Genomic DNA, 25,936 nt, shown 5'->3' with positions numbered 1-25,936 from the left:
TAGTGTTATTCTTACAGTTAATGACCCCTCAGGTTACAACTATCAACAGATTCTTTCATTTTATGCTACACGACATAAATAAAAAGAATTGGAAATCGACAGGGATGTTAAATGAAAAAGGAATTTAAGAATTCAAGATGTATTTGCAAGATAAAGACTGGAAAAATTTACGTAGCACATTTGGTATTAATGCAAAATGTAATGTATTCTGTTACAATGGAAAATCAGAGCAGAAATAACAACAATATAAATTACAATAGATTGCTGTTCACCACATACAGGAGGCACTGATTGACTTGCACCTGTTTGCACTCAATGTATAGGAGCTGTGAAGAAAAATGTAGGGAGGAGGAGATGGCCAAGGAGAAAGTTGGCAGCAGGAGATTGACAGAGAGATGTGTGGAAGAGGAGATGGGCAGGAAGATAGTGGGAAGAGGAGGTGGGCAGAAAGAGGATGGGGGGTGGGGGGAATAGATGGACAGAGAGCAGAGAGGGGAAGACAAGGAGATGGACAGAGAGGGGAGGAGGAAATTGCCAGAGAGACATGGGGTGGAGGGGATGGGGAGAGAGACAGATGGAGGAGGAGACTGACTAAGAGAGAGAGGAGGAGAGATATTTTTCCAATATAATGTGTTGAACACACATGTGAGTGTGGCGCGTATGTGTGTCCACATCTCCTCCTAAACTGGTGGACAGTTTCAACCAAATTTATCTGTAATAAAGTACAATGGGAGTAAGACACAACTAGCTATCATATTGACATAATTTGTGACATATTACAAGTTACTATTCAGGGGTGAATTATTTAGTTTCACCTGAGTGCTTCGGTAGTTAGGTTTTTCAATATCTGTGTATTATTAGACACAGTTCCTGCATTTTCGACAGGGTCTACAGTAGAGTTGTGCAGCACGTGCCAATAGTCAGTTTATCTGCATAGTTTAGTTTTCCATGGTCTTTAGTATGGACAGGGACTGTGATTGTTGTGTGCGGATGTGAGCTGAGTTGGTGACACTTCGCTCTCAGCTTCAGGCTGTGATGGCTTCGGTTACACAGCTTGAGGCTGCAGTGGATGGGCACCACTGTTGTGGGCCGGCTGTGGGGATCCAACGGACGTCCAGATCATCCGAGTCCTCTGATGGGTCGTCACCAGTGGGCAACCCAGTTACTGCTCACATTGAGGTTGACCCCTCACCTGTGATCAAGTGGGAGATCGCACTGTGGCAAAGCAGGTGGCAAAAGACTTCCCAGGTTGCCGCACGTAAGGCCTCCCTGGTTTGTGTGACAAACAGGTTCCAGGTGCTGTCTGTGGCTGACACTGTCACTGAGCCAGATGCTGTCACCTGTCCTGTTTCAGAGGAAACCACTCAGCCTGCAAGATATGGGCAATCACAGAGGGTGGGTGTTGTGACTCGCCGATTATTCAAAGCGCCGCCGCGCAATTACGCGCGTCCTCTACGTGCGGCGCTGTCGGCCAGCCATGCAGCAGTTGCGCCACCTAAGCGGCCAGCCGAGCAACGGCCGCTAGACTGGGACTCAGTGTTCATTCGAATGTTACCTTGTTCACATGTCTTGCTCAGTGACTTATATGTGTTGTGTCATTCTAAAATATATGTGTTAAACTTGACGTTATAACAATTGGCGACGAGGTAGTGGATTTTTCCTTTTCACCGTTGACCCACAGGGTTCCATGGCTACTGTCGAGCAACTATTGCAAAATCTCCTTGAACAGCAAACGCTTCTAACAGCGGCGATTCGCGATTTCATCACGGCATCAAATGCGGGGCATTTCTTGTCGTTGGCTATACCTCCTTTTCCTCCTTACGATGAGACGGCAGAAGACTGGTCTGATTATGAAAAACGTCTTTGACAGCACTTCTTGGCGTTTCATGTCACGGACGAACAACCATGTAAGTCTCTGTTCCTTTCCTGGATTTCACCTCAAATGTATCGGTTGTTGTCGCAATTGGCTCCTTTGAAGGATCCTGCGTCTTTGTCCTTTGCTGAAATGTGCTCACTTCTGTCTGTCTATTTTCAAAAGCAAACACATGTGGTAGCCTCTCGTGTTGCCTTTTATCGTTGTCAAAAACAACCGAATCAATCCTATCGCGCTTGGGCTGCTGAACTTCACAGCCTCAGTCGAAAGTGTCAATTTGTTACTGACGTTCACAAAGAATCCTATGCCGATTCCATGGTACGGGATGCTATTATCCGGTCGGCGCCCAACAAAGAAGTTCGGCAACGTGCCCTTCAGTTGGCGCATCCTACTCTCGATGAAGTTCTCTCCATTGTGCAGTCTTTTGAAATTTCTCGCGCTGCTGGGGCGTAAATAGAGGCGTTGGGTGATGTCGGGGAAATAAAACCTCTGTGCGCTGTTGATGACGCGTGCGGCGTGTCCCCGCCGGCTGACGTGGCCGCAGTGCGCTCCCACCCGCAGCCTCGGCCTAGCCGTAAACAACCCGCTAAGAAATTGCAGCAAAACCCCCGGCAACTTCCTTCATGTCCGTGGTGTTTTATGAAACATTCACACGAGGATTGTCCCCAACGTTGGGCTGTGTGTCACAATTGCAAAAAGAAAGGTCATGTGTCTTCTGTCTGCAAATCCGACCGCATACATGATGTTCATGAACATGACGCTGATTCTGATTCTGTGTTGTCTGTCAATTGCACTTCTTCCCTTTCAGGGAAGTTATTCCTCACTGTCCAAATCCTTGGTCGAGATGTTCGCATGCAAGTGGATGCCGATTCTGCTGCCACTTTAATTAATTCTCAGACGTATCTTGAGTTGGGTTCTCCACTCCTGTCACCTGTCACTCGGCAATTACGGACGTACAATAAACAGAAGATTTCTCTCTTGGGACAGTTTAATGCTGAGGCTGAGGTATCTTACAAATCCGTCTTTCACACTGTTCCCATATTTGTGGTCGACCAGAGCAACGCAGAAAATCTTTTTGGTTTCGATGCCTTTCGCGTTTTTGGGTTCTCCATAGATGACTCTGTCAATATTGTCTCTGATGCTATTCCTTATGCTCAACTGGATTCCTTGTCGACGACATTTTCGTCCCTTTTTTTCTCCTGGGTTAGGCCATGCAAACGACTTTGAAGCTCATATCACGCTCAAACCCACTGCTCGGCCTAAGTTTTTTCGGGCTCGGCCCATTCCTGTGGCCCTTCGTGGTTGGGTAAAATGGGAGTTGGATCGTCTCACTACTTCAGGGGTCTTGCTTCCTGTCACTTCCAGTGAGTGGTCCTCTCCTGTCGTTGTTGTTGCTAAGCCAAATGGTGATATTCGTCTCTGTGGCGATTTCAAAGCCACTGTAAATGCTCAATGCCTCATCGACACTTACCCTATGCCCCATCCTGAAGAACTGTTCACTAAACTTGCTGGAGGCCAGTATTTTTCTAAAATTGACCTGTCAGAAGCTTATCATCAACTTCCTCTCGATGCTGCTTCCCAGCAGTTTCTGGTCCTTAACACGCCTTTCGGCCTCTATCAATACCAACGCTTGCCATTCAGGGTTGCTAGCGCCCCTGCTCTCTTTCAGCTCCCTGTCCCTGGGTGTATCAATTACATGGACGACATTGTTGTCACTGGTTCCACCACTGAAGAACATCTTCAAAATCTCCGCACACTTTTTCATGTCTTACAGACTGCCGGTCGTAAGTGTAATCTTCAGAAATCACAATTTTTTCAGGCATCTATCACGTACTTGGGGTTTCAACTCTCTCGGGATGGTATTCGTCCGCTTCAGCAAACTGTCGCTGCGATCGATGCCCTTCCTCGCCCTACATCTGTTAAGGAACTGCAGGCCTTCTTGCGGAAAATAGCATACTATCACAAGTTTTTACCATCTGTGGCTTCGGTGGCTCAGCCGTTGCATCGCCTGTTGCATAAAAACGTGCCTTTTCACTGGTCCGCGCCATGCGATTCGGCTTTCCAGAAATTGAAGACTATGCTGAAACAGGCCCCGTGCCTGGCTACTTATCGACCTGGCCAACATCTTGTTCTTGCCACAGACGCCTATCAGTACGGGGTCGGTGCACTCCTTGCGCACCATTTTTCTGATGGTTCGGAACAACCCATTGCTTATGCCTCCAAAATGCTCACAGATGCCCAACAAAAGTATTCTCAAATTGAGAAAGAAGCTTTGGCCATTATTTATGCTCTTCATAAGTTTGGTGTTTTTCTCTATGGCTCAAAATTTCATCTTGTTACGGATCACAAACCACTTGTTTTCTTGTTTCATCCATCAACGTCACTTCCCGACAAGGCTGCACACCGCCTCCAGCATTGGGCTCTTTACTTGTCTCGTTTCAATTATGAGATTCATTTCCAGCCAACGGCTCAACATGCACATACTGATGCTCTGTCTCGCCTTCCCATGGGTCCTGATCAGGCATTCGATAGGGACGAACTTTTGTGTTTCCACCTGAAAGTTGCCGAGCAGCAGGTTGTGGACGGGTTCCCCATCACCAGGGACCCGCTGGCGGCTGCCACGGGTTCTGACCCTACCCTCTCCCAGGTTTTACGCTGTATTCAGAACGGTTGCCCAGATCGCCCGTCCGCTAAGACTTCTGATCCGTTGCGGAACTACTACGCTTTGCGCTACCGCCTCACGGCTAGGGATGATGTTATCCTCCTCGCCACGTGTTGTGGTACCTGCGTCTTTGCGTGCTTCGGTCTTGCTCCTCCTTCACCAAGGGCACTGGCGCGCCGTCATGTGTACTGGCCTGGCATCGACTCTGAAATAGCACACATGGTCACTGCCTGCGGCCCTTGTGCGTCACAGGCCGCTGCCCCGAAGTCATCTTTGTCACCGTGGCCTTCGCCTGAGAAACCCTGGGAGCGCATTCATGCTGATTTTGCGGGACCCTTTTCAGTTACTTATTGGCTCCTCATAATTGTCGCCTACTCTAACTTTCCTTTCATTGTCCGTTGCACGTCGCCTACCACCGCGGCAACCACCAGTGCTCTCGCCCGCATTTTTTCTTTGGAAGGCCTCCCCTCTACTCTTGTTACTGATAATGGTCCGCAATTTGCCTCTTCCGAATTTGCGGATTTTTGTGCTCGTCACGGCGTTATGCATGTCACAGCCCCGCCGTTTCATCCACAATCCAACGGTGAGGCTGAACGACTGGTCCGCACATTTAAGGCTCAGATGCGGAAACTTCTGACTTCTTCTGCTGCTGATGACGCGCTTCTCCAGTTTCTGGCGTCTTACCGTTTCACCCCCATGGGCGACCACAGCCCGGCTGAGCTCTTACATGGCAGACAGCTCCACACGCTACTTCATCTTCTGCGGCCTTCCACCTCAAGGCCGCAGGTGCCTTCACTTGGCCGGTTCACCGCCGATGACCTCGTCTGGGTACGGGGATACGGCAGGCGGCCAAAATGGAGCCCAGGCCGCATCTTAAGACACCATGGCAGACGCCTGTATGAAATCCAGATGTACACGGGTGTTGCGGTGCGTCATTCGGAGCAGCTTCAGCCTCGTGTGCCAGCAACGCCTGTTCCGAATGCCATTACACTACCTTTGGCTCTACCTGACGCTCAGGATCTTGGCATCTCTCAATACTCACAACGCAGCCCTCTCACCGTCATCGCGATGCCAGCACAAGAATGGACGCCACCAGGAGACGTGCCCATGCAGGAACCAGATGACCATCCTCTGTCAGAGCAAATCTACTCGCCTCCTCCTCCAACGGACACCGACACTTCGCCCATGTCTCCTGTCATATCAACTGGACTTGCCGCAATGGGCAGATTGGTGCATGGGGCCCCAGCAGATTCGACCCCTACGTCTCCTGTCATCTCGGCCCGTTATCATCGGGGACACTTCCGTCCGTACGGGAAGCCTCCTCCTCGAGACTTTACGCTGAGTCAAACAACGCCCATGGACGTTAGCCATCTCCAAGACACCTTCATCAAGACCAGTGCAACAACTTCAAAGGGGGGGAAAAGTGTTGTGACTCGCCGATCATTCAAAGCACCGCCGCGCAATTACACGTGTCCTCTACGTGCGGCGCTGTCGGCCAGCCATGCAGCAGCTGCGCCACCTAAGCGGCCAGCCGAGCAGCGGCCGCTAGACTGGGACTCAGTGTTCATTCGAATGTTACCTTGTTCACATTTCTTGCTCTGTCAACTTGCTCAGTGACTTATATGTGTTGCGTTGTTCTGAAATATATGTGTTAAACTTGGCGTTATAACAGTGAGATTATTGGTAGTAGCGAGCTCCAACATTAGGCATGTTATGGGGCCCCTTAGCGACTTGGCTGACAAGAGAGGAAAGAACACTAATGTGCACTCCGTGTGCATACCAGGTGGAGTCATTCCAGATGTGGAAAGGGTCCTCCCGGATTCAATGAAGAGCACAGGGTGCAGCCAACTGCAGGTGGTTGCTCATATCGGTACAAATAATGTGTGTCACTTTGGATCAGAAGAGATTCTCTCTGGTTTCAAGTGGTTAACAGAAGTGGTAAAGCCTGCCAGTCTTGCTTGCAAGATGAAAGCACAGCTGACCATTTGCAGCATAGTCGACAGGACCAATTGCGGACCTCTGGTACAAAGCGGAGTGGAGCGTGTGAATCAGAGGCTCAGATGCTTCTGTGACTATGTAGGCTGCAGATTCCTCAACTTGCACCAAAGGGTGGTTTGGTTTCGGGTTCCACTGAATAGGTCAGTTGTCCACTATATGCAGGAGGTGGCTACACGTATAGCAGGGGCTATGTGGCGTGGACTGGGCAGTTTTTTAGGTTAGAGGGTGTCAGGAAAACACAAGAATGGCTTCAGTCACAAAGGATGCAGGCTGAATACAGGAAGATCGTAGATACAGAATCATTGGTATAACAGTTGTAAATTGCCATAGCTGTGTTGGGAAAGTACCAGAGCTCCAAGCGCTAATAGAAAGCACTGATGCTCAAATCATTATAGGCACTGACAGCTGGCTAAAGCCGGATATAAGCTCAGCTGAAATTTTTGCGAAGAACCTAATGGTGTCTCGAAAGGATAGGCTAAACATGGTTAGCGGTGGCGCGTTTGTTGCTGTTAGAAGTAGTTTAACTTGTCGCAAAATTGAAGTAGATACTCCCTGTGAGTTAGCATGGGTAGATATCATTCTTGGCAACCTGAATAAAATAATAATAATTGGATCCTTTTACCGACCTCCCAATTCAGATGATACAGTTGCTGAAAGGTTCAAAGAAAATTTGAGCTTGATTTCAAACATGTACCCGAGTCATACAATAATAGTTGGTGGTGACTTTATTTACCTTCGATATGTTTGCAAAAATATATGTTTAATTCCTGAGGTACACATAAAACATCATCCGAAATTGTGCTAAACACATTCTCTGAAAATTATTTTGAGCAGTTAGTTCATGAGCCCACACAAATAGTGAACAGTTGCGAAAACACGCTTGACGTCTTAGCAACAAATAATCCTGAGTTAATAACGAGGATCAAAACCGATAAGGGGTTGTCGTAGTGAGACTGAATATTGTAATCCCCAAATACTCCAAAAATAAGCGAAAAATATACCTATTCAAAAAAGCGGATAAAAATTCACTTGGCGCCTTCCTGAGAGACAATCTCCACTCATTCCAAATTAATAATATAAGTGTAGAGCAGATGTGGCTTGAATTCAAAGAAATAGTATTGGCAGTGAGCCGTGGCTGGCTCATGCTATGCGTTGGATTAAACCTCCATTGTGATTCTGTGTTTAGTCTCCCGCAGTTATCGTGATTATGCTGTTATCCTCTCCTTCCGTGGGTGGCAGCTGTGGTGTGTATCGATATTCGCACCTTGGACTATCTTTGACCTGGCGCATATAGTTTCCAGCTGGACAGTGTGCGACCAGTCGATCATTTGGCATGGAGCAGCAAGGAACTCTCTGCGGGACGTAGTTTGTCCGGGGCTGCTGCCGGTCTCTACGCAGTGTTAGAGTGTGTGGAACTGTTCCCATTGCTACGAGGTCCATGGCTCACTGACCCTGGACACGAAAGTTGAGTTTGATTTAATCTACTAGCAAGTCAATACTGCTCACATTGTGTTGTTTGGAGTTCTTTGTCGGCCATTGGGATATTCCCGCGAGCAACAATGTGGTTTTCAAATTGGAAAATCCTAGCCACCATCCGGTGGAGTTTCACTGTATTTGGTTATTTGAATTGAAGTGCACCAGCGGAATCTTCTGCCTTGTGGCCGTAAATGTTCCGGTTACCTGCCCTGGCCATCGACGTAAATTTCAGGTGGTGTAGTGTCCTCATCGTTTGTTGCTATCCAGCATGATGTGTGGTTTGACATCTTCATGTATGATCGATTGTGGGTGCCAATATCTTCTACGTTGTTTTAAGTGTTGGGACTTCAGCCGATTTTGAGTTTGAGTTGTTTTGCTCTTAAGGCCTTCAGCCTAAATTAAAGAACTGTTTCACATAAGGCCTTTGGTATTTTTTTTATTTAAATTAATGTTTTGGAGCTTTAACTGTTTGGCCTTCAGCCGATTTGAATTTAGCTTGTTTGCTCTTAAAGTGTCTGATTCTTTGGGCCTTCAGCCTAACTAAGGAACTGTTGTAAGATAAGGCTTGCCTTTTAAATTTCTAATTGAGCTTGCATTTTTAAATGAAAGTGGCATTCAGCTGGTAATTAAGTCCCAAAGATTAAAGCTGTGTGTGTGTGTGTGTGTGTGTGTGTGTGTGTGTGTGTGTGTGTGTGTGGGGGGGGGGGGGGGGGGAATTGGTCTCTTGTAATGTGTGATCAAATAATAAAGTTGTATGTTGAATGTAACTGACAGCCTCTTATTTTGGCCCCCTTTCCATAATTTAAACTACCTGTCATCTCCTGCGGGTGAAGCTGGGCATTTCACTTGTAGCAGAGCATGGTTTGCACTTGTGCTTGCCATTCTAGTTTCTGTCAGTTTCACTCTTGTTTTGTTTGTGTTTTGTGGCACCATATTGTTTCGGCTGTTACTTGTTTCACGTGCTTACCGTAATGGCAGTCAGACAGTGAGTGTCTGGGAATCAGCCTGCTCAGAAAAGACCACCTTGTTTACGAGTTGGCAATAAGGCGCCAACCAATTGAGGGCAGTGTTCCAGAATTGGTAACCCATTTATGCGCTGCCGTTTGTCAGCTGGTTGATGTGACGCCGGCGGTGGTGGGTGAGACAGGAGTGGCAATTGAGTTCTTGTTTGAGGCTATTAGAGGCCTTGAGGACACTATTTGTCTTTTGGAGGGTATTCAACCTAGTGACAGTCTGCTGGATAGGGTGCAGGCACAGTTAATGCATTTAACTAATTAGATGGCAGATTTGAGTACGTTAGGTTTGAAAGATCATCACAAAAAATTAACTGTTGAGTTGGGAACTTTGGTGAGCGCATTACTGTTTAAGCTTATGTGTTTGGAGTTGGATGGGAGGAAGGTTGATGATAGAGACTTGCGCTGTGAGGGAGAGAGTGAGAGCCAGCACAGGGGTGGTACTGTGACAGCCTCTGTCAAGTTAGATGCTTTGTTTGCTAAGTTGCCTAATCCTCTGGCCTATTTCTTTCGACGTATTACTGAATTGCTTGTGGAGTGACTTGGACAGATAGAGGAATTATTGTGGTTATTGGTTCACTTAGAACAACACCTGGCCGCTTTTCGAGTTCTGCACCAAGTAATTTTGTTGTTTATGTACCCATTAGCAAGAGGCGAGCTGGAGAACCTCCCCTCGTGAGCCATGGGGGAAGGGTTTCCCTTGCGGCAATTAAGAGAACTTATAATTAGGCAATGGTTGACCACCGGGATTCATAAACAGCTTGAGTGGTGTTACATTTGGGAAGTGCAGCGAGGTGAGGAGTAGTTACATCAGTATGTTGATAAAGTTCAGACAGCCTCTTCGGCCTTGCTGATCAATTTACCTGAAAAAGAATTGGTCTCTATTGTTCTTAGTGGAATGCGTGTGGCAGATAAGCACATTTTGTCTTCTGTAATCAGCCTTCAACTTGGGAAGAGCTCCGTGACACGGTCATTGCAGCATCTGCATTACCACTTGAACTGTGTACGTCACGAAGTTAAGGGGCAGGACGTTGGCGCTGATGCCGGAGTATCTACATCTGCTGAAGTTATCAAAAGGGAACCCCGGAGTTGTTTCAGGTGCGGCAGTATGGCTCATTTGGTGCGCTCTTGTGTTCAGCCTCATGCAGCCAGAGCCGATAGATGATGCCAGGTTGGGCCGCGAAGGCGGGTTCGGGCTTTCAGACATTGGTGTACTCCAGTGGTCACTCCATCATCGCCCCCCTTGCCTTACGTTTGTTCTCGGGTAGGTGGCGAGCTGGTTTGTGCTCTTTTGGATTCTGGTAGTTCCTCTCCGTTATTGAGCTTAGAGTGGTTTTTGGAATTTGGGCATCACACGAAACTTCAGTCAGTCCCTTTGGTGGTGCAGAGATGTTGGGTGGCCAATGGCCAAGTGTTGCCTCTGTACGTTTGGGTCCGAGGGAGTATATTGGTCGGCAATTTTTCCTGGCCTGTGTCTGTAGCCTTGGTTAAGGAACTGCCCGTTAATCTAATTTTGGGGTGTGACTTTGTCAACAAAACCGGCTTGGTCTTGGATTATTCTGGACACACCCTTTTCTTTAAATTCACTCGTTGAGAGAAGTTTGGCTTTTGCGAGTGCACTAAACCTGTTGTGCATTGAACTGTTGGGGCATTGGGTGTTCAGGCCATAGCTAACGAGTTTGATCTGGCCCATCTCTTGCCCCATCAAGCCTCTCAGTTACGTGATTTGTTGCACAGTTTTCCGCAGCTCCTTAGTGATAACCTGGGTGTTACTAACGTTCTTGATTATCATATCCATCTGTACGACAATATTACAGTTAGTTAGTCCCCATACCGCTTCTCACCCCCTAAGGTGAAGATACTTAAAAGGCTAAGATATCTCAGATGCTACAACAAGGAGTAATTAGGCCTTCTACATCTGCTTATGCCTCCCCAACATTTCTTGTACCTAAAGATCAGGGATGGGATTTCAGACCTTTGGTTGACCACCGCCGTTTAAACGCTAAGGTTGTCCTTGAATCGGTACCCCTACCTGATCTGCATAATTCTTTTACTTGGTTTGCTGGGGCTAATTGGTTTGCGGTTCTTGATTTTAATCAGGCCTATGATCAGATTCCATTGGCTGAAAGTGCAAACATGTTACTGCATCTTGTATTGATTAGAACTTGTTTGATTTCAACAGAGTCCATTTTGGCCTAGCAACTGGAGCGGCTGTGCTTACTCGTTTGTTGGATAATATCCTTGGCGACTTGAAGTTAGTCTGCGTGTATAATTATTTGGATGACTTTGTTACCTATAGTCATTCATTTGAGGATCATTTGGAGCATATTCAGCAAGCTCTTTTGAGATTACAGGGTGCCAGGCTGATTGTTAAGCCTAGTAAGATCATGCTAGCCAAGCAGCAGGTATCTTTCTTAGGTCATATAGTGTCGGGTCAGAGTATTCACATCGACCAAGAGCGGACTAAAGCCTTACATGCTTTGCCTCCACCTACTGATAAGTGGGGGATTGCTAAATTCATAGGCATGGCAAATTACTTCAGGCGTTTCATTCCAAATTTCACTCAGTTGGCAGCACCCTTAAATCAGTAACGCCGGAATGGCACCCGTTTTGAATGGGGACCCGCCCAGGAGGCTGCCTCTGAGGATATTAAGGCAGTGATAGACAATCCTCTGGTCCTTGCAGTACCTGATTTTAATAAAAGGTTTATTGTTCAAACTGATGCTCCTAATGCCGGGGTTTCAGCTGTTCTCCTCCAGGAGTTCGAGGGCAGAGACAGCCATTAGCCTACGCGTCTCGGCGGTTAACTGATGCCGAACTCAAGTATTCCATCTACGAGTGTGAGGCTTTGGCCATTTTGTTTGCATTAGAGAAGTACCGCTTCTACCTTGAACATCGGATTTTCCAATTAGAAACCGACAATCAGGCTTTGAGCTGGGTGTTGGCTAGGTCACATAAAACTGGCCATTTTGACAGGTGGGCAGTGCGCATTTCAGCATTTCAGTTTGAAGTTAAACATGTGAAGGGCTCTGAAAATATCCTTGCGGATGTCCTCAGCAGGATGTTCAACAAAACTACACCTAATGAGAAAAACCAGCAGGTAGGAGGTGATCTTAATTGTATGGTGTTGGGTGAAATTCCCTTCTTGTTTGAAGATGTGGGTCAGCATCAGGATCAGGATCCTGTTTGGGCCCCCATTAAGCAACGTGTGTTGGCAGGAGAGCTGTCAGATGAGTATGTTGTTAAGAGTGGTATTCTCTGTAAGAGGGTGGGCGAGGCTAAGCAGTGCAAGATCTGTTTGCCTGTAACTTTGGTGCGCACGGTTTTTTGTTATTTTCATGATTAATTGGTCGGTGGCCATTTTGGTACTTTTAAGACTCTCCAAAAAATCAAGGAGCATTTAACTTGGCCCTCTATGGACCGGGATGTGAGAGAGATGATATCCCAGTGCCACATGTGTAATGTAGCCAAACCCAAGAACGTTCTTCAACAGGGTTTGTTGGGTTCTGAAAGAGAGTCGTGTCCTATGCACAAGCTCTATATTGATTATTTAGGACCTTTACCTTGTACTAAGAAGGGTCATCGATACGTACTAGTTGTTCTCAATGTGTTCTCCAGATTTACGAGGCTCCTCCCGACCTGTAACATTACCACTGCCACCACTATTTATCATTTAACTAATGTCTTCAGTGTTTTTGGCCCACCCAAGCAACTTATTAGCGATAATGCTTTTCTTTCGGCTCCTTTCAAGGCCTTTTATTTTCAGAATGGTGTCAAGCATATGACGACCACCCCGTATTATCCCCAGGGGTCTTTCGCGGAGCGAGTTAACCGAAATCTTAAGTCCGCATTCATTATTTATCATCAGAAAACCCCTAGTAAATGGGACTCCAGTCTTCCCTGGCTTAGTTTTGTCTTTAATACCGCCAGTCATGAAGCCGTGTGAGCTATGCCCGCCTCCTTGATCTTTTCCTATCCAGTTAATTCCCCTCTTTCAAACTTGTGGGGAATTCAAAATCTTATTCCAACCAATATTAGACCTCGTGTTATCAAGGAAAACTGAAACCAGGCCAGGTGCAATATACTCAGAGACCATAATAAACAAGCTGAGCATTACAATCGAGAAACCTATAAGGACAGGGATCACGTTTATGTCTGCAATTTCCTGGGGAGGCAGGTGCATGGTGGGAATCTTACTAAATTTACTCCTTGTTTTCTGGGTCCTTGCACTATCATGCATATTTTAGGCCTGGTAAATCTGTTGGTCAAGGAGAACAGTTCAGGTAAGCAGTATCGGGTTCACCTTAGCCAAGTTAAATTCTGCTAGCTCAGGGGTTGAATTACCCCCTTCCTTTGTTAAGTTTGAGAGTGGGAGGTTGAGCTGTGGCTGGCTCATGCTATGTGCTGGATTAAACCTTCATTGTGATTCTGTGTTTAGTCTCCCGCAGTTATCGTGATTATCTTATTATCCTCTCCTTCCACGGGTGGCAGCAGCAGTGTGTATTGATATTCGCACCTTCGACTATTTTTGACTTGGGGCATATAATTTCCGGCTGGGTGGTGTGCAACCAGTCAGTCGGTTGGTGTGGAGCAGTGAGGAATTCTCCATGAGACGTAGTTTAGCTGGGGCTGCTGCTGGTCTCTACGCGGTGTCGGAGTGTGTGGGGCTGTTCCCATTGCTAAGAAGTCCATGGCTCACTGACTCTGGTCACGAAAGTTGAGTTTTATTTAATCTACCAGCAAGTCAAGACTGCTCACATAATGTCATTCGGAGTTCGTTGTCGGCTGTTGGAATATTCCTACGAGCAACAACGTGGTTTTCAAGTTGGAAATTTCTAGCCACCCTCCGGTGGAGTTTCACTGTATTTGGTTATTTGAATTGAAATGCACCAGCGGAATCTTTTGCCATGTGACCGTAAACATTCCGGTTACCTGCCCTGGCCATTGACGTAAATTTCAGGTAGTGTAGTTTCCTCATCGTGTTGTTGCTGTCCAGCATGGTGTGTAGTTTGATATCTTCATGTAGGATTGGTTGTGAGAGCCAATATCTTCTACGTTGTTCCGTTGAAGTCCCTGCTGTGCCCTGGTTGGGTGATGTGGAAGATATCTCGTCGGTGGGTCTGTTGACGGTCAGTCAGTCGGTTGGGTTGTTATGGATTGTGAATGGTTGGCCCGACTGCCTGTCTCACCTAAGTGAGCATTAGTGTTTGAATTCCAGGCTGACCCTCGAACATCTGAGCGCCCTTGGGAGTACTGCCTTTTTTTTTTATTATTTGTTCGTGTTGTTTGTGCTGGTATGGCTTCTAGCCGATTTTTTTTTTTTTTTTTTTAAATTAAGGTTGTTCTGCCCTTAAGGTGTAAGATTTTTTAGGCCTTCAGCCTAATTTAAAGAACTGTTTCACGTAAGACCTTTGGCATTTTAAATGTTTTAATGTTGTTGAACTTTAAGTGTTAGGCCTTCAGCCAATTTGAATTTAACTTGTTTGCTCTTAAAGTGTCTGATTCTTTGGGCCTTCAGCCTAAATAAAGAACTGTTGTAAGGTAAGGCTTGCCTTTTAAATTTTTCATTACACTTGTGTTTTAAGTTATTGGCCTTCAGCCATTTTTAAATTAAAGTGGCTTTCAGCCGGTAGTTAAGTCCCAAAGATTAAAGCTGTGTGATTAAAAAAAAAAAAAAAAAAATAGTTTGGGCTCTTGTAATGTTTGATCAAATAATAAAGTTGTGTGTTCGAGTGTAACTGACAGCCCCTTATTTTGGCCCCTTTCCACAATTTAAAGTACCTGTCCTCTCCTGCGGGTGAAGCTGGCGTTTCAGGCAGTAATTGAGAGATTTGTACCAAATAAATTAACAAACGACAGAACTGATCCTCCTTGTTACACAAAATGGGTTAAAACGCTGTTGCAGAAACAACGAAAGAAACATGCCAAATTTACATAGATGCAAAATCCCCAAGATTGGCGATCTTTTACAGAAGCTTGAAATTCGGTGCAATGTGAGATGCTTATAACAGTTTCCACGTTGAAACTTTGTCTCTAAACCTGGCAGAAAATCCAAAGAGATTCTGGACGAATGTGAAGTATGTTAGTGGCAAGAAACAATCAATGCCTTCTATGTGTGATAGCAATAGAGATACTATCGAAGACAGTGCTCCCAAAGCAGAGTTACTAAACACAGCCTTCCGAAATGCCTTCACAAAAGAAGACAAAGTAAGTATTCCAGAATTCAAATCGAGAACAGCTGTCAACATGAGTAACATAGAAGTAAATATCCTCAGTTTAGTGAAGCAACTTAAATCACTTAATAAAAGCAAGTCTTCTGGCCCAGACTGTATACCAGTTAGGTTCCTTTCGGAGTATGCTGATGCATTAGGTCCATACTTAACAGTCATATACAACTGTTCGTTCGACGGAAGATCTGTACCCAAAGATTGGAAAGTTGCACAGTTCACACCAATATTCAAGATAGGTGGTAAGAGTAATCCACTAAATTACAGGCCCATATCGTTAACGTCGATATGCAGCAGGATTTTGGAACATACATTGTGTTCAAACATTATGAATTACCTCAAAGAAAACTGTCTATTGACATTGGTTTAGAAATCATTGTTCCTGTGAAACACAACTAGCTCTTTATTCACATGAAGTATTGAGTGCTATTGACAAGGGATTTCAATTGGTTCAAATGGCTCTGAGCACTATGGGACTTAACTTCTGAGGTCATCAGTCCCCTAGAACCTAGAACTACTTAAACCTAATTAACCTAAGGACATCACACAAATCCATGCCCGAGGCAGGATTCAAACCTGCGACCATAGCGATCGCACGGTTCCACACTGTAGCACCTAGGACCGCTTGGCCACCGCGGCCGGCGACAAGGGATTTCAGATTGATTCTGTATTTCTGGATTTCCGGAAGGCTTTTGGCACTGTACCACACAAGCAACTTGTAGTGAAATTGCGTGCTTATGGAACATCGTCCCAGTTATGTGACTGGATTTGTGATTTCCTGTCAGGGAGGTCACAGTTTGTAGTAATTGATGGAAAGTAATTGAGTAAATTAGAAGTGATATCTGGCATTCCCCCTGGTAGTGTTATAGGCCCTTTGCTGTTCCTTATCTATATAAACGATTTGGGAGACAATCTGAGCAGCCGTCGTAGGTTGTTTGGAGATGATGCTTTCGCTTATTGACTAATAAAGTCATCAAAAGATCAAAACAAATTGCAAAATGATTTAGAAAAGATATCTGAATGGTGCAAAAATTGGCAGTTTACTCTAAATAACGAAAAGTGTGAGGTCATCCACATGAGTGCCAAAAGGAATTCATTAAACTTTGGTTACACAATAAATCAGCCTAGTCTAAAAGCCGTAAATTCAACTAAATACCTAGGTATTTCAATTATGAACAACTTAAATTGGAAGGAACATATAGAAAATGTTGTGGGGAAGGCTAACAAAAGACTGCGTTTTATTGGCAGGACACTTAGAAAATGTTACAGATCTACTAAGGAGACTGCCTACACTGCACTTGTCCGTCCTCTTTTAAAATACTGCTATGCGGTGCGGGATCCTTACCAGATAGGACTGATGGAGTACATCGAAAAAGTTCAAAGAAGGGCAGCATGTTTTGTATTATCATGAAATGTGGGAGATAGTGTCACAGAAATGATACAGGATTTGGGCATTTTTTGTTGCGACAGAATCTTCTCACGAAATTCCAATCACCAACTTTCTCCTCTGAATGTGGAAATATTTGGAACTACATAGAGAGAAACGATCACCACGATAAAATAAGGGAAATCAGAGCTCTTACAGAAAGATATAGGTGTTCGTTCTTTCCGCGTGCTATACGAGACTGGAATAATAGAGAATTGTGAAGGTGGTTTGATGAACCATCTGCCAGGCACTTAAATGTGATTTGCGTAGTATCCATGTAAGATGCAGATAATGGTTTGAATGGAGGTTGGTTTTAGATGACAACTACACTCCCCTGTATGACTGGCCTGTAGCATGGATAGTATCAGAATGTGTTCCAGTAGGTATATGTGCAGATGGGCTTGGCTGAGCCGAGAGAGGACAGATGAACAGATGGATAGTGAAAGAGGGAGAATGAGATGAACAGAGATAGGAGAGGGAATTGGGCATACTTAGAGAGGGGAGTATGAGGTTGACAGAGGTAGAGGAGGAGTGGGAGATGAACATATAGAGATGGGGGGGGGGGGGGGGGATGAGATGGACAGATAGAAGTGGGGGATTTACTATCAGCATGAGGGTGACAATGCCTTCAAATTATCAGTGTTGGCACAAATGTACTGATGCTTGCCAACAGTGGGTCAACTACAAGCTGGGGAACTGAACCTCAGGTAGGGAGTGAATCACAATGTGCGAGTTAATCTGCAGAGGAGCAGAGAGTCTGAACACTGTATAGAGAATGAGCATGAAGGGTAACATAACAAGCAATCAGCAGAGTGATGGACAGTGGAGCGCATGGAACAGAGGCTAAGGCTTGGACCATGGGCATTGAAATCAGCAATAGAACTGTCTGGCCAGACTTATTGCTGCTGGCAGGCCACATGCAAACCCCCCACCCCCACCCCTTGGCCCTGCACCCCTTGGCAACACTGTGTTACTGCCCCACTGTGATACCCAAGTCAGCTGCACTGCCTCCATTTTAATGTCTGCTGGTGGGGATACTAAAAGGGAGGATGAGACAGACAGACAGTGAGAGGGTAAGGTTGAGGCAGACAGAGAGAAGTGGGAAGAGGAGATTGATAGAGAGGAGGAGCAGAAGGAGGAGGAGTAGGAGTTGCTCAAAGAAAGGGGGTTCGAAGAGATGGACAGAAATAGGGGGAGATGTGGAAGATGGTGAGGGTCATTGGCAGGTAGAAAAGAAGAGGGTTTGTGGATGCAGGTGCAAGAGGTAGAGTTTGTGTGAAAGCAGGCTTAAGAGGAAGAGGGTATTAGGAGGCAGAGAGAGGGAGGAGCAAGAGATTGACAGAGAGAGGAGGGAGGAGGAGATGTACAGAGTTAGGTGGGAAGGTGGGGGGAGAAAATAGACAGTGAGAGATGGGGAGGGTATGTATAGAAAGAGGGGAGGAGGAGACAGGCAGAGAAGGAGGTGGACAGAGAGAGTTGGGAGGAGGGGATGGACAAAGAAAGGGAGATGAGGAGACTGACAGAGAGAGAGGAGGAAGAGGAGATTTGTGAAATATATTTGACATAAGTAAATATAGGTGAAGCCAGGGGTAAATAGCTAACTAACAATAAACTATCACTGTACTGTTAGTGCTATTTACATCTGTGCTATCTAAATGTAATAGATTATATTAGAAAGAAAGCTGCTACTTCAAAAAAGCTTCTGCCTTTCAATTTTGCTATATAGATGCTGTGTATGTGCCATTAAAAGCTTAATATTTCCTTGATTACAATTGAATTTCTCCAAGAAAATATTTTCTTGTTGTGTAAATAATGAGTCCTATTTACAGTACATTAATACCTGTCATACAGCATTATAACAAACACTGCCTTTTGCTTTATAGTTAAATGAACTTTTTAGTCACTGAATCTAAATATTCAGATAATTTGTAGAAATTCTTCTTATGAGGCATGTTCTTAATTTTCTTTTGAATTCACAGGGATTCCGGATTACTTGCTTTATGTTAGATGGGAGGTCTCTTTGAAAATCTTCCCAACAGCAAAAATAACTGCTGCTTGAACTGTAGTCAGGGAGGGATAGTCTATGTGCAAAGTATTTTTGTGTCTTACATTGTGACTATGTTAATCACTATTCAGCTGAAACTTGTGTGCAACATAATAAACATTTATAGAGAAAATTCATTGGAGAAGTGAGTGTATGAATTCAGTGATCCTTAAAAATCTTCTTTACACAATATTGTTACTACTGCCTTTAGGTCAGCACAGTGAAGGATGTTTCTCATAGTATAACATCTTGGCACTGAACTTCTTGGTTAGTTTATCTGAGTGTTGACTCCATTTCAACTTGTTCTCCAGTGAAGTTCAAAGGAACTCTACACAATGTGTTTCATTTAGTGTATGACAATTTATGTACACATTTTATGCTAATAGAATGCAAATAATTTAGGAGTAAGGGTAAAATGTTACTGAATAGAAGGAGTTGAGTTGTCAATAGGCACCCAAAAAAATAATGAAAATTTGGCTAGATTTCAGATGAATACTTTTTCAAGCTAGAGTACTCCTCGTACACCCATGCCCCCTTCAACCTCCCCCCCCCCCCCCCTCCCTCCCACACACACATACATGCACATGCACACACACACACACACACACACACACACACACACACACACACACACACACACACACACACACACACATATGTATAGCTACCTTGTACCATCTGAATACATGTATACAAAAGGCTGTGACTTTAGCTTGGTGGGAATACTCCCACTCTTATTGTTTGTTTGAAATTAAGGCTTAAAAGTTAGCTGTGAGCCACTTGCAGGTACTTCAGCTAACATCTTAGCTGTGATTGCTAAGGTTAGTATGCTTATGTCGGCAGCAAATTTAACAGTTTTTGAGTCACCTGAAGATGATTAAGGTGGTTAGAAACAAGAGTGGGGCTATTACTGATCCTGATGACACTTCCACATACTTTGTTTCCTCATTCTGAGATTAGTTTCTTTCTTGAGAAACAGACAGTTAATAAGGTCCTCTGCTTTCTGTTAAGAAGGTAAGATTCCATTCATGCAATAGAAATGTCATTAATGCCTATTAACTTAGCCAAGTAGTTATGATCCACACAATCAAACACCCTGGTAAGATCGGAGAATATACTAGATAAATTTTCTGGGTTAACTCTGCTAGCTTTCATTGGTGAGGTCTTTTATTGGTTTCTCGTGGGGAATCCTGTATGAAACCCAAACTGGGAGGCAGTAAACAAAGTCTGCTCAGTTAAATGAGTCAGTATTCTATTATAGGCCACTTTCTGAAGAAAAAAAAAAAAAAAAAAAAGGGAAAGGAGACAGTTTGCTTGTATCAGTTTTTATAGATGTGTATTCTACAGCACATTTAAGTCTGTTGGAAAATATGCCCTGAATCATTGATTGCAAACATAGCTTAAGAACAGTCGTATCAAGTCAGCACAATATTTTAATATTCTATTGGAAACACCATCTTAGTCAGCAGAATTACAACTTTTTAGTTACCTAATAAATTTTGTAATCTCCTTAGGGGCTATGTTTTTGAAAGTCATATCTATTAGTGATACATGTAGTGTGTGCACAATTAAATGTAACACATTTGTATTTGGTTGCCTAGTAGTGGATGCAATATTTGCTGCCACTGTGAGAGAGTAATCATTGAATTTGTTGTCCAATGATTTTAAAGTGGTACTGTTCCTGCCAGAAGTTTTTTTTTTTTTTTTGGGGGGGGGGGGGGGGGGGGGTCTCAATTTCTTGTGAGTCAATGTTTTTATTTTTTCATGATCCATATGGCAAGGGGCTAGGAATAGGCATGGTGTAAGAATGGTATAGAGTATTGCATAGATTGGATGGGCAGCTGAATACCACTTTGGAAGGAGTGGGAAGTATTGTGGGTAGGGGAACAGAGTACATCTGGCATGCACATGTGGGTTTTTAGGATAGAGAGATCCCTCCACAGGCCCAGTAAGATGCCTTCTGAATCCAGACAACATAGCATTCATCACAGCAGATCACAGAAAGAAAAGTTGACATAGTATTAGCTAACTGCAGGAGCACCTATGGCAAGGACCTGGAACTAATCTCGCATATAAATGGTAACAGTGCCCACATAGTACTAATGAAAAAAAGCTGACTGAAACCAGAAAGCAACAGCACTGAAATTTTGAATTCTGATTGGAAGATATATCACAAGGTATGTTGAATTCTGGTGGTGGAGGAAATTTTATAACCATAAAGAAAACAATAATATATACTGAGCTTAGTACAAACATGGTTATTGGATGCCGTTATAGACTGTGTGCCTCTGTAGCAATAGTGACACAACAGTTGAGGGAAAACTTGGAAAATATTTCATATACGTTTCCTGGTCATATTATAGTTTTAGGTGGAGATTTTAGGGGACAGAGAATCATGTGAAATAGGTCTTATTGCTTTCCCAAAAATTACCTTGAGCAGTTAGTCAGTGAACTGACACATGAAGATAACTTCTTAGACCTGCTAGTGACAAACAGATGCAAACTTTTCTACTCAGTTAGTGTAGAACAGGGAATCAGTGATCAAAAGGCCATTGCAGCATCATTGATTCCAGCTGTAAATAGAACTACAAAGAGAGGCAGGAAGATCTGTCTGCAAAGCAGGAGCAGCAAGAAACAGATTTCAGATTATCTGAGTGGTCAACATGAAAATTTCATCTCCAGCTCTAACAGTGTTGAGTGTCAATGGACAAAGTTATACAATATGCTTTAGACAGGTATGTGTCAAGTAAAGTTGTGAGAGATGGAAAAGATCCAGTGCAGTTTGACAGCTGCCTTAGAAAACTGCTATGAAAGAAAAGAGAGCTTCTCTGTAAATTTAAACATAGGCAAAGCCTCACAGACAAACAAAAATTAAACTAAGTCAAAATTAGCATAAAGAGAGCCATGCACAAAGCGTTCAAGGAATTTGAAATTAAAGTTCTCACTACCAACTTGACAGAAAATCCTAAGGAGTTTTGGTCTTATGTTAAACCAGTGAACAGATAAAAGCCCTGTCCAGACACTCTGTGACCATAATGGCAGTGAAACAGAGGAAAACACAGAAAAAGCTGAAGTACTAAACATCATCTTCCAAAACTGTTTCACAGAGGTAGATCAAACTGTAGTGCCTCTTTTAAATCTTTGCATGAGCAACAAGCTGGCTGATATTGAAATAAGTGACCATTAGATGTAAAAGCAACTGAATTCACTCAATAGAGGGAACCTGATGGGATGTCAGTATGATTCTACATAGAATATGTGAAAGAAATTGCCCCATTTCTAGCAGCAGTGTACCGTAAGTCTTTGGAGGAATGAAGTATTCCTGATAATTGGGAAGAAGCACAGGTCATCCCTGTTTCAAGAAGGGTCATCGAACAGATGCACAAAAGTATATCTCCAATTTCAGTCAGTTGTAGAATTTTGGTTTATGCTCATGTAATATGACATTTCTGGAGTCTGAAAATCTCCTCTTTAGGAACCAGCATGTGTTCAGAAAATAATGATGTCTGAAACCCAGCTTGCTCTGTTCATCCACAAGACCCAGGAAGCAGTAAATGCAGGTAACCAGGTAGATGCTGCTTTCCTTGACTCCTGAAAGGTATTCAATTCAGTTCTGTACTGCTGCCTAATGAACAAAATATAACCACAGAAAATATCAGACCAACTGTGCAATTTCATTTAGGAGTTTCTAGCATACAAAACACAGCACATCATTCTGTATGGTGATGAGTTGTCAGATATAAAAGGAACTGTATGTGTGTCAGAGGAGTGTTTTACAGGACCATTTCTTTTCACAATATACACTCTAAGAAAAAAAATGATTCACCATGGAGGAATTATCCAAATGGGATGGAAATCACTAGATGTGATGTACATGTACAGACAAACAAATGATTACAATTTCAGAAAAAAAATGGATGATTTATTCAAGACAAAGAGCTTTACAAATTGAACAAGTCAGTAACGCATTGGTCCACCTCTGGCCCTTATGCAAGCAGTTATTTGGCTTAGTATTGATTGAGAGAGTTGCTGGATATTCTCCAGGGATATCATGTGAAATTCTGTCCAATTGGCACGTTAGATCATCAATATTCTAACGTGGTTGGAGGGCCTTGCCCATAATGCTTCAAATGTTTTCAATTGGGGAGAGATTTGGTGACTTGCTGGCCAAGATAGGGTTTGACAAGCATGAAGACAAGCAGTTGAAACTCTCATATTGCTGAAATGTAAGCCTAGGATGGCTTGCCATGAATGGCAATGAAAGAGGGTGTAGAATGTCGTCAACATACCATTTTGTTATACTGTACTGCGCAGCAGATGTCAATCAAAGTGGTCCTGCTATGGAAAGAAATGGCACCCCAGACCATCACTCGTGCTTGTCTGGCATTACGGTTGACAGTCAGGTTGGTATCCCACTGCCACCCAGGGCATCTCCAGACACACTTTTGCTGGTCAGTTCAATGTGGCACTTATCATGAAAGACAATTCTAGCGCAGTCAGTGAGATTCTGAGGCTCAGTGACCAGTGAAAACATGTCTGGAGATGCCCTGGAGAATTGGTGGTATGCCAACCTGACTGTCACCTGCCAGACCACCTGACAGCCAGGAGTGATGGTCTGGTGTGCTATTTCATTTCATAGCAGAACCCCTTTGGTTGTCATCTGTGGCACCCTTATACAATAGTGGTATGTCAATGATATTCTATGCTCCATTTTGTTGCCTTTCACAGCAAGATATCATGGGCATACGTTTCAGCAAGATCTTACCCACATGCACTTGGTGAGAGTTTTTACTGCTTGTTTTCATGCTGGCCAAATTGAGAAAATTTGGTGCATTATGGGCAGAGCACTCCAACCAGCTAGGAGTTTTGATGATCTAATGTGCCAGGAATGCAGGAAGAGCTACACCAGAGTGACAATTGTTGCAGGGGGTGGAAATTAATCCTCAACATAAACAAATGTAATGTATTGTGAATACATAGACAGAAAGATGCTTTCTTGTATTATTACACAATTGCAAAACAATCGATGGAAGCAATCTCTTCCATGAAATACCTAGAAGTATGCATACAGAGTGTTTGAAATGGAAACACCACATAAAATTAATTGTGAGTTAGGCAGATGCTAGACTGAGATTCATTGGAAAAATGCTCAGGAAATGTAGTCCATCAACAAAGGAAGTTGCTTGTAAAACACTCGTCCAACCAGTAATTGTGTACTGTGACTAATACTTGAAAACTGCTCATCAGTGTTGAATCTGTACCAGATAGGACTGATGGAAGAAATATGGAAGATCCAAAGAGGAGTGAAGCATTCCTTACAGCTTCATTTAATAAGTACAAAACTGTAACAGAGGTGATCAACCAACTTCAGCATCAGATACTGCAAGAAAGGCATTATGCATCACAGTGTGGTTTATTTTAGAGTTCCAAAGGCATATGTTCCTAAAAGAGAGAACAAATATATTGCTTTCTTCTTCTTACATCTTGGGAAAAGACCACGAAGATAAAATTAGAGAGATTAGAGCCCACTCAGAGGATTGTTCATCTAACAAACTATTCAAGATTGGAACAGCAAAGTGGGGAAATGGCTGATGCATGAAGTACATTCTGCCACACAACACAAGGTGGCTTGTGGAGTACAGATGTAGATGTTCCTCATTTCCAGCCACAATGATAAATGAATGAAGCCCTGGTGAAAGATGTGGTTCCATTCCAGTCTGAGCTGATATTGTGTGATGAGGGTAGTGTTCCTGTGCAGCTGGTCCTTAGAGGCAGTCAGAGTGCTAGCAGTGTGTGTGTGGATATGATTCACCTGAATAACTTAAGGAAAATGCTGGGATGCTTCCACTGAAAGTGCATAGTTGATATCCTTCTCCATCTTTCTCCAATTTAAGCTTGTTGGTGTTATGACTTCAAACCATAATTTTCTTTCATCCCTTCTTGAAGTGATGCGTAACCATCTGCCTTGAATAAGTCACACAAAACCCTTAGGATAACTCCTTCCAGTTAGTTAGAAACAATAAAACCATCTTAACATGATTTTGAATAAGACACTGGCCTTCTCTTGCGACCATATTCTACTAGAGGTCACACCAAGTTGTCACATTTGTGGCACATTGCTTCCAGTGCACTTCAGTTTATGTGACTGTGAGTCATTTACTAATAAGAGGGTAGCAACTGGCTGCACAAACAATGACTTTAAAGCCAACATTGTTGATAACATTCTCAAAAAAAGAAAGGTGCTGTGTGTGTTTTATAGGTAAAATTTCTGATAGGCTAAATAACATTTTAAAGGCAAAGGGCTTCCCTGTATTTTTTTAAACTCCACAGACATCAAGTAGATGTTTCTTCAATTCATCTTCCAGGAGTTTCAGTCCTCCTACATAGGACAGATGGGTGGTCAATCTGTAAACGGCTTATAGTACACCATAGGAACTAGAGGTTAAAGACACCAGATTCATTCTTTTTTTTTTTTTAATGAGAATGACAAACATGTATTATAAACACCAGAAATTAAAGAAACAGATATGTGTGTGGTAATTCAGTTGGGTTGTAGCCCGAGGAAAAACACACTTAATACTGTAACACTCGATATATTTCATACAAACGTCCACATTACTGTAAATCATACAGCGAACTGATAAGCAAGATGGCGTGGGCCGTTAGTCAAAGAACTTGCGGTGGCGGAGATATGTCGTTCATACTTGTCGATGTCACACCTGTATGTGCTACTGAATGAGCAGACTTATTTCAATTTTTCATTCCTTTTACATAATGTTGTAACTTCTACTATGGAGGAGAAACTTGGTGCCTTCATTCATAAATAAGTTATCACACAAATACCCATTCTTTTGCACATAGTTCCATTCCAATGTATCTCTAAGTCAGAGTAAATGCTATCTGAATGAATGTCATAAGGCTGTACAATACAAATATACCTGTGTCAGAAATAGTTAACAGAGCTAACTTTTATAGTTTAAGCCAAGAAATGATGGATTAAGAAGTTGACAGATATTTATCTTTACTTGGTTGCCATCTTTGGCATCAGCTGTGTGCTGGAAAATGAGAGTACAACCCAAAACCTATGTTGTACAAAAGTAATGAAGTTTTGGGAAATGGGAAAAAGTGTTCTATTTAATTGACAAAATATAATGTTTCACCAAAAATCCACAGTTGAGTCAATTAAAATGAACAGAAAAAAATATTAGCAAAAAGCC

The 25,936-nt window shown here is 43.5% G+C and overlaps 1 protein-coding gene across 2 annotated transcripts in view; it reads left to right on the top strand.

The window, feature by feature from the left end:
- The window catches only part of LOC124802746 (mitogen-activated protein kinase 15-like), a 202,165-nt gene that overhangs the window by 159,555 nt on the left and 16,674 nt on the right, over window positions 1-25,936 (top strand). The window lies entirely within an intron of this gene.

The sequence above is a fragment of the Schistocerca piceifrons genome, chromosome 6 (assembly GCF_021461385.2).
Source record: "Schistocerca piceifrons isolate TAMUIC-IGC-003096 chromosome 6, iqSchPice1.1, whole genome shotgun sequence".
Lineage (NCBI taxonomy): Eukaryota > Metazoa > Arthropoda > Insecta > Orthoptera > Acrididae > Schistocerca > Schistocerca piceifrons.
This window is presented reverse-complemented; position numbering and strand designations above follow the sequence as displayed.